This window comes from Periplaneta americana, chromosome 13 (genome assembly GCF_040183065.1).
Source record: "Periplaneta americana isolate PAMFEO1 chromosome 13, P.americana_PAMFEO1_priV1, whole genome shotgun sequence".
In the NCBI taxonomy this organism is placed as follows: Eukaryota; Metazoa; Arthropoda; class Insecta; order Blattodea; family Blattidae; genus Periplaneta; species Periplaneta americana.
Window position 1 is genome coordinate 140,078,011 of NC_091129.1, and position 15,244 is coordinate 140,093,254.

Consider the following 15,244-nt stretch of genomic DNA (forward strand, 5'->3'; position numbering starts at 1 on the left):
TTTTGTCCTTGACTCCAGATAAAGGCAACAGTTACGCTGCCTCCCAGCCTCCCCTTTCATGCAACTTTCTCTCCTATGCCCACGCTTGCCAATCAGAACGCCAAACCTCACTGTCAAGCAGAAGTAGAAGTACAGTCTATTTCAAAGCGTCTTAAATTGTTACCGCTCTATGAACTGAAGCGCAGTAGGAAAACTTTGCTGTCATATCAGACGTACTGGTCTGCTCTCGTTACCGCCTCCTTTCACTACAGAACTGCCTCCAACTTCCCCTCTCGGCTCGCAGACTTAACTTGGTCGAGCTGTACATGGAATATCAAAGAGTCTGCTTTTGGACAGTCACCGTGAAAGCTTAAAATTTCATGATTATAGTCATAGTATGGCTTATAACAGACTGAGGAAGCTACTTCCTGTCATTAAATATTTAAACACACACTTCATTTCAAAGCACTGAAACAATATGTCTAATAAAAAAAAAACAAAAAAAAACATTAGTTACTGCAGTTCGATATTCCAGGTGTAACTTGTAATGATAATAATAATAATAATAATAATAATAATAATACCAAAATAAACAATAAGAAACAATAACCTCAAAATCTGTCATTAGGTAGCAATTTTGGCGATCCCTTGCAAAATTTTACGAACCCCCTGGGAGTTCACGAAGCACAATTTGAGAAACGATGACCTAAATATATGTATTTGTATTAATTGTAGACCTGGTTGAGTGGAAGAGAAGGCCTCAAGGCCTTAACTCTGTCAGGCAAATTAAAATGACATAAATTATTATTATATTATTATTATCTTTTGTTCAAATGTATCATAATATTATTCTCGTAATCGTTTATATCTTTGTAATATTATTTATATGATTCCATTCTTCAATTATTTAATTCCATTCTTTCAGTTGCAATTATCTTATTTAATTGTCATTATTTTAATAATTATTCAAATGTACTTTTATTGTCATTCATATCATCGTTAAGCTTTTTTTTATTTTCTTATGCTAAACTTTAATTAGCCCCTGGCTGTTGTACTGCACATTACATATTAGATAGATAAATAAATAATAATAATAATAATAATAATAATTATTATTATTATTATTATTATTATTATTATTATTATTATTATTATTATGTATTGGAATCTGCTGTTCAAACCCTACAATTTGGCATGAGTTTAATTAAAATTCCCGTTTATATTTGACTACCTTTATATTTAAGTATTTTCGAAACTTATCAGCAACGAAAACTTTCCATTAATGGAGTGTAAGTCCACAGCACAACCCTCAATCATCACATATTTTATACTAGATTTTCCTTCCTCTAGAAAGATTATTTTCACTTAGACTGATGAATTCTGACTTCTTATTCTGTCCTATTGTATATGACTGGAAAGCTATTTGAAGGAGAACAAACGCTAATAGAGGATATAAAAAAACACATTTTGTAGGTAGTACAGTATGTAAATTCCGTATAACATCTGAATTTAATTGAAATTTAAATATAGAAAAATAGAGTAATAATTTATACTATACATATGCATATATAATGTACTGTTCTATATGTCTATAAATATGTAGGCCTACATATGACTGCAGTATATAATATTGGACAGTTCTTTCTGTATGTTGGTTCACTTCGTTTTTATGGAAAAGAATTACTTGCGTAATAGATGGTTTCTGAAGCACCTCCCACCCAAGGCTACCTTTTTTATACCTCCGCTTTATAATTGCCCGACGCTGTTGTTAATTACGTGGCTTGTTAATAATTAACCCGGGGGAGCGTACTTTCGCTCTTAATTCCAAAACACGCCGCCTTCTACTGCACTTAACACGTCTCTCAGCAAATTGGTTGGCTTGAGGTACTTCTGGTCCAACAGCCAATTGTATAACTTGCGTTCTCATAGATTTACTGTAATACGAGGCTAATTTCTTTTCTGTTTTATTTTAAACTAACATATAAAGCAGTTATTTATTGATAATGAAATTTCCCTCATACTCATAATTAGTGCATTAAGTTAAAATGTTCGTAACCTAAGCACACTGATGCTTTGAGTGTTTTTCATTCTTCATTTAAAGTAATATGTTTCAGTGCAAGATAAGATGTCAGCCTTGGCAGATTGCGAGCATTCTTTGAAAAAGTTTAGAAAAACTTTATAAATATTAATAAGTTTAAACATATCGTGACATTCGTATCGAAATTCTTAAAAATGGTTTTGAAAAAATAACGTTAACCACAACAGTGCGTAATGAACTATACAGGTCCTTGCATTAAATTAAAAAGAATTTCTACGAGGCAAAATGAGGTAATATGAATATAAAGTAATACATCGGGGGATAAGATTTCAGGTAATTCGAACATTTGCTAATCAGAAGGAGCTCAGACCCTAATTAGTTCGGATTTATGAGATGTTCCTAATTGTTTCGTTGTCAGTAGCATAAACTAAGAAATACGCTGATAGAACCACACAATTCGCCAAGAAAAAATCGATCACACACACTGGACGAACTGAAGACAGCGAAGAAATCGTGGCAATTACACCAGCTATGACTGTGAAAGTGATGGCGAACATCAGAAAACGCCTCGATGCCTGTATCGAAAGCCAAGGACATCATATGGATAATGTTGTTTTCCATAAATAAACTGCATGTATTGGTGAATATGTTGATAACAATAAATTTTTGATTTGATGAATCTTTACAATTTTCTTGCCATGTGAAATCCATCCGTTCTTTCTGACGCACCCTGTACTAAACTGTCTTAAAAATGTATTATTGTACCATCTCATCATTACAAATATTCCTTTAGATGGGAGTAGTGTGTTATGATGAGCTGTTCTCTTGTAATCAATAACACATTCTCTTCCGAAAAAAAAAAAAACAATAAATGCAGGTGTTCCTCAAGGTGCAGTTTTATCACCGACACTTTTTAATATCTATACAGCGGATTTCCTTCGCCACAAAAACTGTCGCTTCGCCCCAATATGCTGATGACACCGTTATATTCACTTCAGACATGGATATTCACATTGCATATAATAATAATTTACAGGATTACTTAAACAAGATAGAAAATTGGCTCATAAATTGGAAAATAGAAACCAATGCCTGTAAGAGTTCCGTAGTAATTTTCACTAAAAGAAGACCGCAAGAACCATTTGAACTGAAACTTTTTGATGTAGTAATTCCAAATCAAAATGAAACAACTTATCTGGGAATACTTTTGGACCATAGACTTTCTTTTAAGCCTCACATGAATAAAATTGCTGCAAAAGGATATGCTATGTTTCAACGTTCGTATCCTTTATTCAAGTCGCCATCGCTGAGTTTGTGGACTAAGAAAACTTTCTATATAACAATAATCAGAGCTAGCCTCCTATATGCATATCCAGCTCGGTCATCATTCTGTCAATGGGTCTCTACTGAGAAGACTGCGTGGTGTACAAAGAACAGTTCTGCGGACAATTGCTGAAGCTGATTACACAACATCCATTAAATTTTTACATGAAGTTTTGGATATAGCAATAATTGAAGAGTTTTCGGAAAATTTAAAGCTCAAATTTATACAGACATTGAAAAATCATCCAAATCCTCTGCTACAGAAGTTTAATCATCAAGCATAAAGAATAAAACCAAAGTTATACCAGCCAGATCTTTTATAAATTCATCATGGATTAACATCAAAGACTGAAGAACTAGACTGAACAATTTCAAAGTGTTTATAAATTAAAGGAGGAGTCAAAAGCAAGTCAGCTTGATCTCCGTTCATATAGACTTTCAGTGCAACAAGATGGTTTGGTTGGTTGGTTGGTTGGTTGGGTTGGGTTGGGTTGGTTTAGTTTGGTTGGTTGTTTGTTTGGTTGGTTGGTTGGTTGGTTGTTTGGTTGGGTTGGGTTGGTTTGGTTAGTTGTTTGGTTGGGTTGGGTTGGTTTGGTTGGTTGGGTTGGTTTGGTTGGTTGGTTGGGTTGGTTTGGTTGGTTGGTTGGGTTGGGTTGGGTTGGGTTGGGTTGGGTTGGGTTGGGTTGGGTTGGTTGGTTGGTTGGTTGGTTGGGTTGGTTTGGTTTGGTTTGGTTTGGTTTGGTTTGTTTGGGTTGGTTTGGTTTGGTTTGGTTGGGTTGGGTTGGGTTGGGTTGGGTTGGGTGTGTCAACTATACAATCTTGATTGAACTCAATGGACGATTATTAGTCAAGAAGGCTTTGGTGAATCAGTTTCATTTTTATTAAAACTGTTGCATTTCACTTCAGTTATCAATATATATTAAACAATCTCTGATACGTGACTATCCATAATCTCATTCAGCAGAAGCTATAACATAACCTAAATAATATAAACAAGATATATGACAGAAAAGTTTTAATTAAGGATGATGAAATAAACATGAATCATTTTAAAAGATACAATTATTGAAAGTGCAATGCTGACAAACAAAGAAACAAATGCTAGGGAGATGATAAAGATTGTAGAATAAGCAGCCATGGTTGGTTGAAACACGTCGTTTTTTATGACGTAGTAAAAGTTTAATAGTCACTATAAACCGATTTGTCTCCAATGGATGTACTATAATTTGATTTTTGACATTATTGACATTGAATTGATAATAACTTTAATGCAAGTATATTTTACGTTAAAATCCATCGTATTAACTGAACTATCGCGAATCTGCTAATTCCAGTAACAGATGTGGCCATATTGGAGTAGCCATCTTCATTTATTCACATAAAAGATGGGGTGCGTTATGAATGAAGACTGCACTACACACCCCATGAAACCTCTGGGGATTCCCCCTGCATAAAGTGTTTTGACCCGAGCATCCGCCGCCTCGGTGCACCCAGCAGTTCGATTTGTGTGTTTTTTGTAATCTCGTAAAAAGGGAAACCATCTGACCCTCGACTGCCCTATTTCGTGACCCAAATCTCAGCCATCTGCCTCGTGGTGGATACCTCCCCTCCGAAGAGACTTTAAGTGATAAATAGCAGAGTGCGCGCTTAATCCACGTGGGCAAAAAATGCTGTCATCATGAAAGTTAACCGACACCGATGCCGACAAATCCGGGCCTTCGTAACCTTTCTCTTTTCACTGTTAGCTCATCCTCTTCCTTCTCCCCATCGTCATCATAATCATTGCCCTCCCTCTACAACCATTATTATTATTATTATTATTATTATTATTATTATTATTTGTTTAAGATTGTTTATGTTTGTTTATTTTTATTGTATCATTATTGTTACTTTTATTTTTATTTATATGCATCCAGTGATTAACATTAAAATTTAATTTATTTACTTATTTCAATTAATTGTATTCAAAATTTAATTACATTGTATTAATTCAGATCCGTTTAATGTATAGATTGTTGTTTGGTTATTCTTCAAATATATTTTAGATTTATATATATTTTTTTTTCTTTTTTTTTTTTTTCTTTTTCTCCCTGTAACATAGTCCTAGTAAGCTTATATTAAATTAATTTTCATCATTTTACTAGCTATCTCAAATATTAAATTAATTATAATTGATTGAATTAAATTAGCTCATAAATTAAGTTACTACTTTACTTTATAGGTTTATCTAATTTAAAATAAGTATGTAGTCTACTAGTCGTTAAAACTGAAGAATATTGCTGGAGAACCTTTTAAGTGTAGTGTAAATATTTGTAATTTAAATATGTATCGTACTAGTTCGATTAATTAAAATGTGTCTCAGTGAAACATACAGCAGAGTCCGTATGGGTCAGTTTCTATCTGATGCTTTTCCAATTCACTGCGGGCTAAAGCAGGGAGATGCACTATCACCTTTACTTTTTAACTTCGCTTTAGAATATGCCATTAGGAAAGTTCAGGATAACAGGCAGGGTTTGGAATTGAACGGGTTACATCAGCTTCTTGTCTATGCAGATGACGTGAATATGTTAGGAGAAAATACACAAACGATTAGGGAAAACACGGAAATTTTACTTGAAGCAAGTAAAGCGATCGGTTTGGAAGTAAATCCCGAAAAGACAAAGTATATGATTATGTCTCGTGACCAGAATATTGTACGAAATGGAAATATAAAAATTGGAGATTTATCCTTCGAAGAGGTGGAAAAATTCAAATATCTTGGAGCAACAGTAACAAATATAAATGACACTCGGGAGGAAATTAAACGCAGAATAAATATGGGAAATGCGTGTCATTATTCGGTTGAGAAGCTCTTATCATCCAGTCTGCTGTCCAAAAATCTGAAAGTTAGAATTTATAAAACAGTTATATTACCGGTTGTTCTGTATGGTTGTGAAACTTGGACTCTCACTCTGAGAGAGTAACATAGGTTAAGGCTGTTTGAGAATAAGGTGCTTAGGAAAATATTTGGGGCTAAGCGGGATGAAGTTACATGAGAATGGAGAAAGTTCCACAACACAGAACTGCACGCATTGTATTCTTCACCTGACATAATTAGGAACTTAAAATCCAGACGTATGAGATGGGCAGGGCATGTAGCACGTATGGGCGAGTCCAGAAATGCGTATAGAGTGTTAGTTGGGAGACCGGAGGGAAAAAGACCTTTAGGGAGGTCGAGACGTAGAGGGGAGGATAATATTAAAATGGATTTGAGGGAGGTGGGGTATGATGATAGAGACTGGATTAATCTTGCACAGGATAGGGACCGATGGCGGGCTTATGTGAGGGCGGCAATGAACCTTCGGGTTCCTTAAAAGCCCTTTGTAAGTAAGTAAGTTGTATTAAGGCTGGTTGGGTGGAAGAGAAGGCCTTATGACCTTAACTGTGCCAGCGAAAATAAAACATTATTATTATTATTATTATTATTATTATTATTATTATTATTATTATTATTATTATTATTATTATATTAAGCATACTCATCAAAATCACATTCATTTCAATTCCATTCGTTTGTGTTGTTTTTGAGCTTTTCTGTATCATGTATTTTGCAGTTATCTATTTATTATTCATTTTGTCATTATTGTTTATTTTTAGTTGTCTCTAATTTTAATAATTATTTGTATGCACTGTTTTTGTTGTTTCTTGTTTACTGTAAATCTTGTGCTGAACTGTTACAGGCCCCAAGTTGTTGTACAGCAGAATAAATATTAGTAAATAAGTAAATAAATAATAAAATAAATTATTATTTAGGAATATTCCATTAAACAATGGTTTTCCTTCAACCTAAACGAATCTGCTGTCGTCAAATGTCTCTGACCATAGAATAATAATAATAATAATAATAATAATATGACGTTTGAGATGGGCAGGGCATGTAGCACTTAAGGATGAATCCAGAAATGCATATAGAGAGATAGTGATCGTCAGCACTCGCTGAAATGGATAAAGGTAAGCGGAGCCGTCCCGTGTGCACCGTCGTGCAGCAGGAAGAGGTAGAGAACATACCTGTTAGCAGCTACGAGTGCACCATAGTGCAGTGTGTTCTCTGAGGGTAAGAGATGCTAGTCCCAGGGTGCTGTGTGCTGATGACCACTGATAGTGTATTATAGTAGCTCGTTGTTATTTCTGGCGTGACTCCTCCTCTTTGCTTACGCCTTAGGAAGTGAAGGCTTCATAAAGTCTAGGTAGGTAGTATCGTTCGCCATTTTTGTTCTTTCGTTACCGAACTACCAGACGAGGAATCTATTTGCCGCACCGTTAAACATTATCATGTCGTAGCTCCTATGGTAATAAATCAAACCCACTGTAATTGAGCAAATAATTGAGCGGCAAATAACGTCCTCGCGTGCTTTCTGCGAACGCCAACGAAAGAGCCAAAATGGCGGGCGATTATATTAAGTATTTATCGAGCCTTAGAAAGTACATAACGTCATCAGCAGCGAATGACAAGATGCACACGTTTAAATGTAGCCTACCTGCAACGTGATTTACTGCAGGAAATAAGAGCGACGGGACTATAGTTGGGAGGCAGGAGAAAAAAGATCTTTGTGGAGGCCGAGACGTAGATGGAAGGATAATATTAAAATGAATTTCAGGGAGGTGGGATACAATGGTAGGGACTGCATTAATCTTGCTCAGGATAGGGACCGATGGTGGGCTTACGTGAGAGCGGCAGTGAATCTTCGAGTTAAAAGCCATAAGTAAGTAATAATAGTAATACTTGTTTGTTTACATCTGAAGTCTGATTAGTGCAACATGTTACTAGTCAGATATGTAATGGAGGGGGAAAGGAACTGGTCACTCTACCTCATCTCCTACCCTAGTTGTCTCACCAGTGTTTAATTAATAGTTCATAGTATTTTGTTGTTTAATTTGTAAATAACTTTTGTATACATGTAACTCTCATCTAAATCAAATTGTTGGATTCTTTGTAAGTTCATGCATATGTATATACACTTTTTGCTGGTTGAGTGGAAGAGAAGGCCTTACGGCCTTAACTCTGCCAGCTAAAATAAATCATTATTATTATTATTGGTGCCACTTATGAGGTTAAGGTCTGTCTTCGGACAGCTGACTAAACCAGTGGTAGTGAATATTTTTTCTAGCGTAACCCCAAAATACATTTTATTTTACTTTCTTACTCACCCCCCCCCCCAACTGCATTGCAATTATAAAAGAAATAATGAAGACTATAATATGATGTTGTGTGCAAAGTAAACTTTTATTATTATTATTATTATTATTATTATTATTATTATTATTATTATTATTATTGGGCGGCCGGGTAGCTCAGTTGGTAGAGCAGCTGGCTATGGACTAGAAGGTCCGGGGTTCGATCCCAGATGGTGACAGGATTTTTTCTCGTTGCCAAATTTTCAGAACGCCCCCGAGGTTCACTCAGCCTCCTATAAAATTGAGTACCGGGTCTTTCCCGGGGGTTAAAGGCGGTCAGAGCGTGGTGCCGACCACACCACCTCATTCTAGTGCCGAGGTCATGGAAAGCATGGGGCTCTACCTCCATACCCCCCAAGTGCCTTCATGGCATGTTACGGGGATACCTTTACCTTTTTACCTTTATTATTATTATTATTATTATTATTATTATTATTATTATTATTATTATTCGTTCTGCAAAGGAATGTTACAATGTTGCATTTGTTCGGATCAAATTGGTGCACATTTAAAGGACAAAATTGAAATTCTTTCAATCACTTATTATCATAATACTCAGCTCTCTTAAATAGACTGAGATATTGCGAATAAAATAAATGACTCTCCCATAACGCGCTATGAAATGTTTAATATAAAACGATTTTTATCTCGAAAACGAAGCAAAAACGAGCAAAATTGTATTGAACGTTTTTGTTTGAAATATCTCAAAGAATAACGCAACTGAAATTAATGACATCACTTACGGTTCATTCTATATATAATATTGTAAACTTTGCGGAATAAAGTGTGATTGGTATCACATTGAACTCTGTGCGAAATGAAAGTCATTGAAAGATTATTCAGAAATGTAATTCTTATCTGTCCATTGGGTGCAATTTTCAGTGTTATTATTATTATTATTATTATTATTATTATTATTATCATAAACAATATCAGCCTTCGTATTCCTTCAAAAGGTTTAAGATTAAAAAAAAAAATGTTATAACGGAAATTCAAAATGACTTTCTCCAGTCTGTAGATGCATAAAATATGCCAATTTGCATGGGCACAATTTAGATCCTTTTAAGGTATAGTTTCGTTTTGATTGTTAGTATTTACTGTTCTTGTTCTCAATTTTATTTATGTATGTTTTTGTTTATTTAAGATATTATTTATTTGTTTTTGCACCTTTGTATCTTCTGTTTGTGTATTGTGCTGAACTATAATTGGCCTCTGGCTGTTGTTCAGCACACAAATATTAATAATAAATAAATAAATAATAATTATTATTAGCCTACATAGAATATTATAATATCGTCCCGCGCCGTGGCGTCGTGGTCTAAGGCATCCTGCCTAAGACTCGCGTTACGGAATGCGCGCTGGTTCGAGTCCTCATGGGGGAATACATTTTCTCATGAAATTTCGGCCAGTGTATGGGACCAGTGCCCACCCAGCATCGTGATGCATTTGAGGAGCTACGATAGGTAGCGAAATCCGTTGCGAATGTCAGCTATAACGGCTGGGGGGATCATCGTGCTAACCACATGATACCTCCATTCTGGTTGGATGATCCTCCACCTCTGCTTCGACATGTGGGCGTGAGGTCAGCAGCCGGCTGGTTGGTCTAGGCCCTTCACGGGCTGTAGCGCCACGGATTATTATTATTATTATTATTATTATTATTATTATTATTATTATTATTACATAGAATATTATAATATCGTCCCGCGCCGTGGCGTCGCGGTCTAGGCATCCTGCCTAGGATTCGCGTTACGGAATGCGCGCTGGTTCGAGTTCTCATGGGGGAAGAAATTTTCTCATGAATTTTCGGCCAGTGTATGGAACCGGTGCCCACCCAGCATCGTGATGCACTTGGGGAGCTACGATAGGTAGCGAAATCCGGTTGCGAATGCCAGCTATAACGGCTGGGGGGGATCATCGTGCTAACCACACGATACCTCCATTCTGGTTGGATGATCGTCCACCTCTGCTTCGACATGTGGGCGTGAGGTCAGCGGCCGGCTGGTCGGTCTAGGCCCTTCACGGGCTGTAGCGCCACGGATTATTATTATTATTATTATTATTATTACTATTATTATTATTATTACAATGTTACTAATTATAGACCCATTTCTATCCTAAACAATTTTTCTAAAATTTTTGAAAAAATTATTCACAAACACATTTCATTTTATGTCAAAAATAAGATCAATTCTGCCCAACATGGATTTATTAGAGGGAAATCTACTACTACAAATTTAGTTTCCTATCTCAATCTCATTATGCCTGTTGTCGAAACTCAAGGTCAAATTGACTCAATTTATTTTGATTTTAGCAAAGCATTTGATGTTGTTCCTCACAAAATTTTATTAAATAAATTAAGTAATTTTGGTCTCTCCACTAACTACGTTAATTGGTTTGAAAATTATTTAACAGATAGACAGTCTTGTGTTCGACTAGGTAATTCTCTCTCGGTTCCATTTAATAGTGTATGCGGAGTTCCTCAAGGGTCTACATTGGGACCTCTCCTATTTTTATTATTTATAAATGATATAAATAAAAGAATAAGTTCTAGTTGCCTTTTATTTGCGGATGATCTCAAAATCTTTCGTAAAATTAATAGTTCGGCTGATTGTCAAATTCTTCAAAATGACATTAATTCAATTTTACAATGGTCTGTTGAAAATGGAATGAAAATTAATCAATCCAAAACTTTTGTTATTTCCTTCTCACGGAAAACTACTTCCCAAAAATTTAATTATTCTCTTAGTAATGTCGTAATTACTAAGAAAGATTGTATCAGAGATCTTGGTGTCTTACTTGATTCAAAATTATATTTTCATGATCATGTGCAATATATTTATACACATTCATTAAGAATGCTTGGTCTAATTAGATCTATAACTTATTCTTTTTCTACTCCTATGTGTTTATTAATTTTATACTATACATTGGTTAGATCCAAGCTTGAATATGCATCTGTTGTATGGAACTCCATTACTTCCACTGACTCGGATAAATTAGAGAATATTCAAAGAAAATTTATTTCCTTGTGTTCTTATAGATTTTTACCAAATTCCGATTATAACTATGAGATTAATTGCAAATATTTCAATTGCGGTAGTTTGTTTACCAGACGTCAGGATCTTGATTATTTATTTTTTTTGTAAAGTCATTAAGGGTGATATTGATTGTGAATCATTCATAAGCAATATCAGTCTTCGTATTCCAGCTAATGGTTTAAGGTTTCATAAATTGTTTTATAATAGAAATTCTAAATCTCTCTCTCCGGTCTGTAGATGTATTAAATATGCTAATTTGCATGGATTGAACTTGGATCCATTTAATGTGTAGTATATCTTTTGAGTTTTTATGTCAGTTTTATTAATTTATGCCATTTGTTAAAATATATGTATCATACTATTCTTGTCAATTGCATATCTTTACAATATTACTTATAGACTGTTATATTGATTGTATTTCATCTCACTGCCATTTTCTATCATTCATTCTCATCATCATTTGTTGATTTGTTTTGTATCTTGTGCTAAACAGTAATTGGCATTGTGCTGTTGTTTTGCACGTTAATATCCTAAATAAATAAAAATAAAATAAAAATAAATTATTATTATTACATCAGATGTCCACATTCCTTCGTATATGAAATTATGATAAAGGAACTTATTGTCTAGGGTCGTAATATCACAGCGCTTCAGACGTCTTGATTTAAACCCCTTTGAAATATTTCTATACATCCCGGACGAGGGAGCTCTGCTTATGTCGGTCTGAAATGAAATTCCAAAGTTGGGCGTTGTGGCACGCGCCACTTGGCGTTAATATAATTTGATCTGACAATCTCTTTCACAGCTGCCATACTCGGACCCTCTTCCGAGAGGGGCAGCACTTTACGAAATTGGTAGCATAACTGATTTGTAAACATTTGACAGGAAGAAGGAAAGTGTAAATGGAGGATGAGACCGGATCGCGGTGCATGTCCCCCACGTGTGAGGCGCGTCAGAGCGCGTATTGATGGAAACGCGCTGAGTAAACTCTCCGGAGTGACAATATTTGAAGATAAACCCCGTGAAAGTAAACTGTCTGCTGGCGTGTACACAGAGCAGGCGGGAGCGGAAGTTGTTCTTACTTCTAACCCTTTCCAACAAATCTGTGAATTGCTATACAACCGATATAGAACCTGGCTGCACCGCTTGTTTCAGTGGAATGGAGGTAAAAATTGAACGTAACATTGAACATAGGTTAAGAGTGGGACGATAGTTGAACATACAGTGTCGTATTCATAGACATTCTTAGCGCGGGCTTCCGGTGGATGATCAGCGAACTAACGTTTCTCGTATTCATAAGCCAGAGTTAGCGATGTGATATGATATGAATCCCGTACAAGTAACCAGTCGATAGCCGGGGCTAGTTTAGCACGCTCGTAGCGCGGGCTAGCGAAATGTCTATGCATAGCACCCACAGTGTTGATCAAGAGTTTAGAAATTCCAGTCCATTACGTTAACGTGATGGATTTTTTGTACCTTAATTTTTTCATAAAATATTTGAAATTTTTTAGAAATTATTTGTGCCTTGGGAAGTCACAATGTAAAAATACGAAAAAATGATGTATAGTCAAATTTATTTAAGTTTTTTACTTTTGATTTCTGAAATATGATAGCAATTTTTTTAGAATTTTGCTCTGTGAATTTTAACAGCGAAGTGACATTTCAATTTTGTCTATTTTCATTGCAGTATGAGTTAAGATATCTTTACAAATAAATTTCGATACCTAGAAACATTTTTGGATTTTTTGCCACCTCCTTTAACATACAGCTAACTAACATTTACCAAAAAGAGCGAATTTTGAAAAGACGTAACATAAGCTAAAATATCTGGATATCTAGTACTTATTTATTTAACCTGGTAGAGATACGGTCATTAGGCCTTCTCTTCCCCTCTACCAGGGAATTTACAACTACGATATTAAGAATGCAATTGAAATTATAATTACGATTAATATTAAATTTACAATTTCAATTACAATAAAAAACAACGTTCTAAAAGATTACTTGATAAATAAAGGCTATACAATTTAATATAAAAGCTAAAAGGAAATAAAGATTTCTTTTTACTGAAGCACAAATTAAACCTAGAACAATTATATAGTGATGAAATTACCGGAGATTGAAAAATTGTATGCTAGAATAAGCGAACTATTTACAAGAAACCGTGTCTGAACGGGTCTCAATTACTGACCAATTGCACTAGTTTGCGTTTGAATTGAATTCTGTTTCGACAGTTACCGAAGTTGGACAAGTTACTGTTTTTAGTTTATCTTATTTACTATAGCAGTATCACTTAACAAGGTCACTACGTTCTCATATACAATTGTCTCAATTCATTTATCGTCATCAAAATTTTTCAAAATTTTCTTCTTTTTTTTTTTTTTTTTTTTTTTTAAATTTGACCTATTATAACAATGACAAATTAATCTAGAAATGTTTCTGGATAGTGTAAGTTATTTTTACATATGAAGAGTCCACTGAAAGAATGATGGATGTCATTTGGAATACATTTTTCAGGAGAAGCAATTGAAAGTTTGAAATGCTTAGCGCTCAAAGCTTAACTGTGATTTTCCGATCATTACTGGACAACGACTATCAGTGTTAATGCCATATAACTCTCTATGTACATTCTATGTCTTAAGCTATGCATTGACAGTCTTGGTTTATTTGCGACAAGAAAGTGACATCCATCATTCTTGCAGTGGACTCTTCATATATCTTAACTTATACTATAGAATAAGACAATATGAAGATGAGAGTTAGTGGTTAACATATACGAAGCAAAATTGTTTGAAAAAGACTGATTTTTAGGAAACAGGAACATTAAAAAAATAAATAATTTCGGTATACTTCTATTTTTTTTATTTCTAGACGTAGGCTATTGTGACTCCCAAAGAGATAAATCCACTCTCAACGATTTTAAAACTTCTGTCAAAAAATAGCTAAAAAATATCCATGCTAACTCAACGAAACATTCACTTGTTAAGATGTTTCATAATTTTCTTTCATTAATAACTAAAAAACTTAGGATTTTCGGACATATGTTTATGTGAACTTTTTTCTTGTTTTGTTTTGAGGAACATGCCCCCAAGGCTTGTCAAAGCGTTTCTCGTTTTAATAATTTAACAAAAATATTGGTCTTGTAAACAAAAAAATAAGGAACATCTTTTAAAACTTCAGAAAAAAAGATTATATCTTTTCATTAATTCCCAAAACTAATATTTTAAATAAACTACTTTCTGATATTAAAAATATTATAATTATGATATTAACTACAAGAATACTCTTTACACAATTAAGACACCCATTGGCAATAGGACTTATATTACTAATTCAAACAATTATTGTATGTATAATAAGAGATTTATTATCGCAAAGACTTTGATTCCCATATATTCTATTCTTAATCTTCCTAGGAGGTATATTAGTACTATTTATTTACGTTACAAGACTAGCATCAAATGAAATATTTTCTATATCAACCAAAATAATAATAGCCATAATTATTATTACAACATTATTAAAGAGTTATAAATCTCATTAACATCTTCAATGTTAGGCTCTATAATATAAGCTATTTAAGTCTAAATAATTAATAAAAATATTATTACAACAATTCACATTACTAAAAAAATATAAGATAGAATTT

General features: G+C 34.2%; 1 protein-coding gene across 1 annotated transcript in view; it reads left to right on the top strand.

Annotated features, from left to right (window-relative positions):
* Positions 1-15,244, top strand: part of gukh (GUK-holder) — a 637,347-nt gene that overhangs the window by 114,939 nt on the left and 507,164 nt on the right. The gene's annotated exons all lie outside the window — the stretch shown is intronic.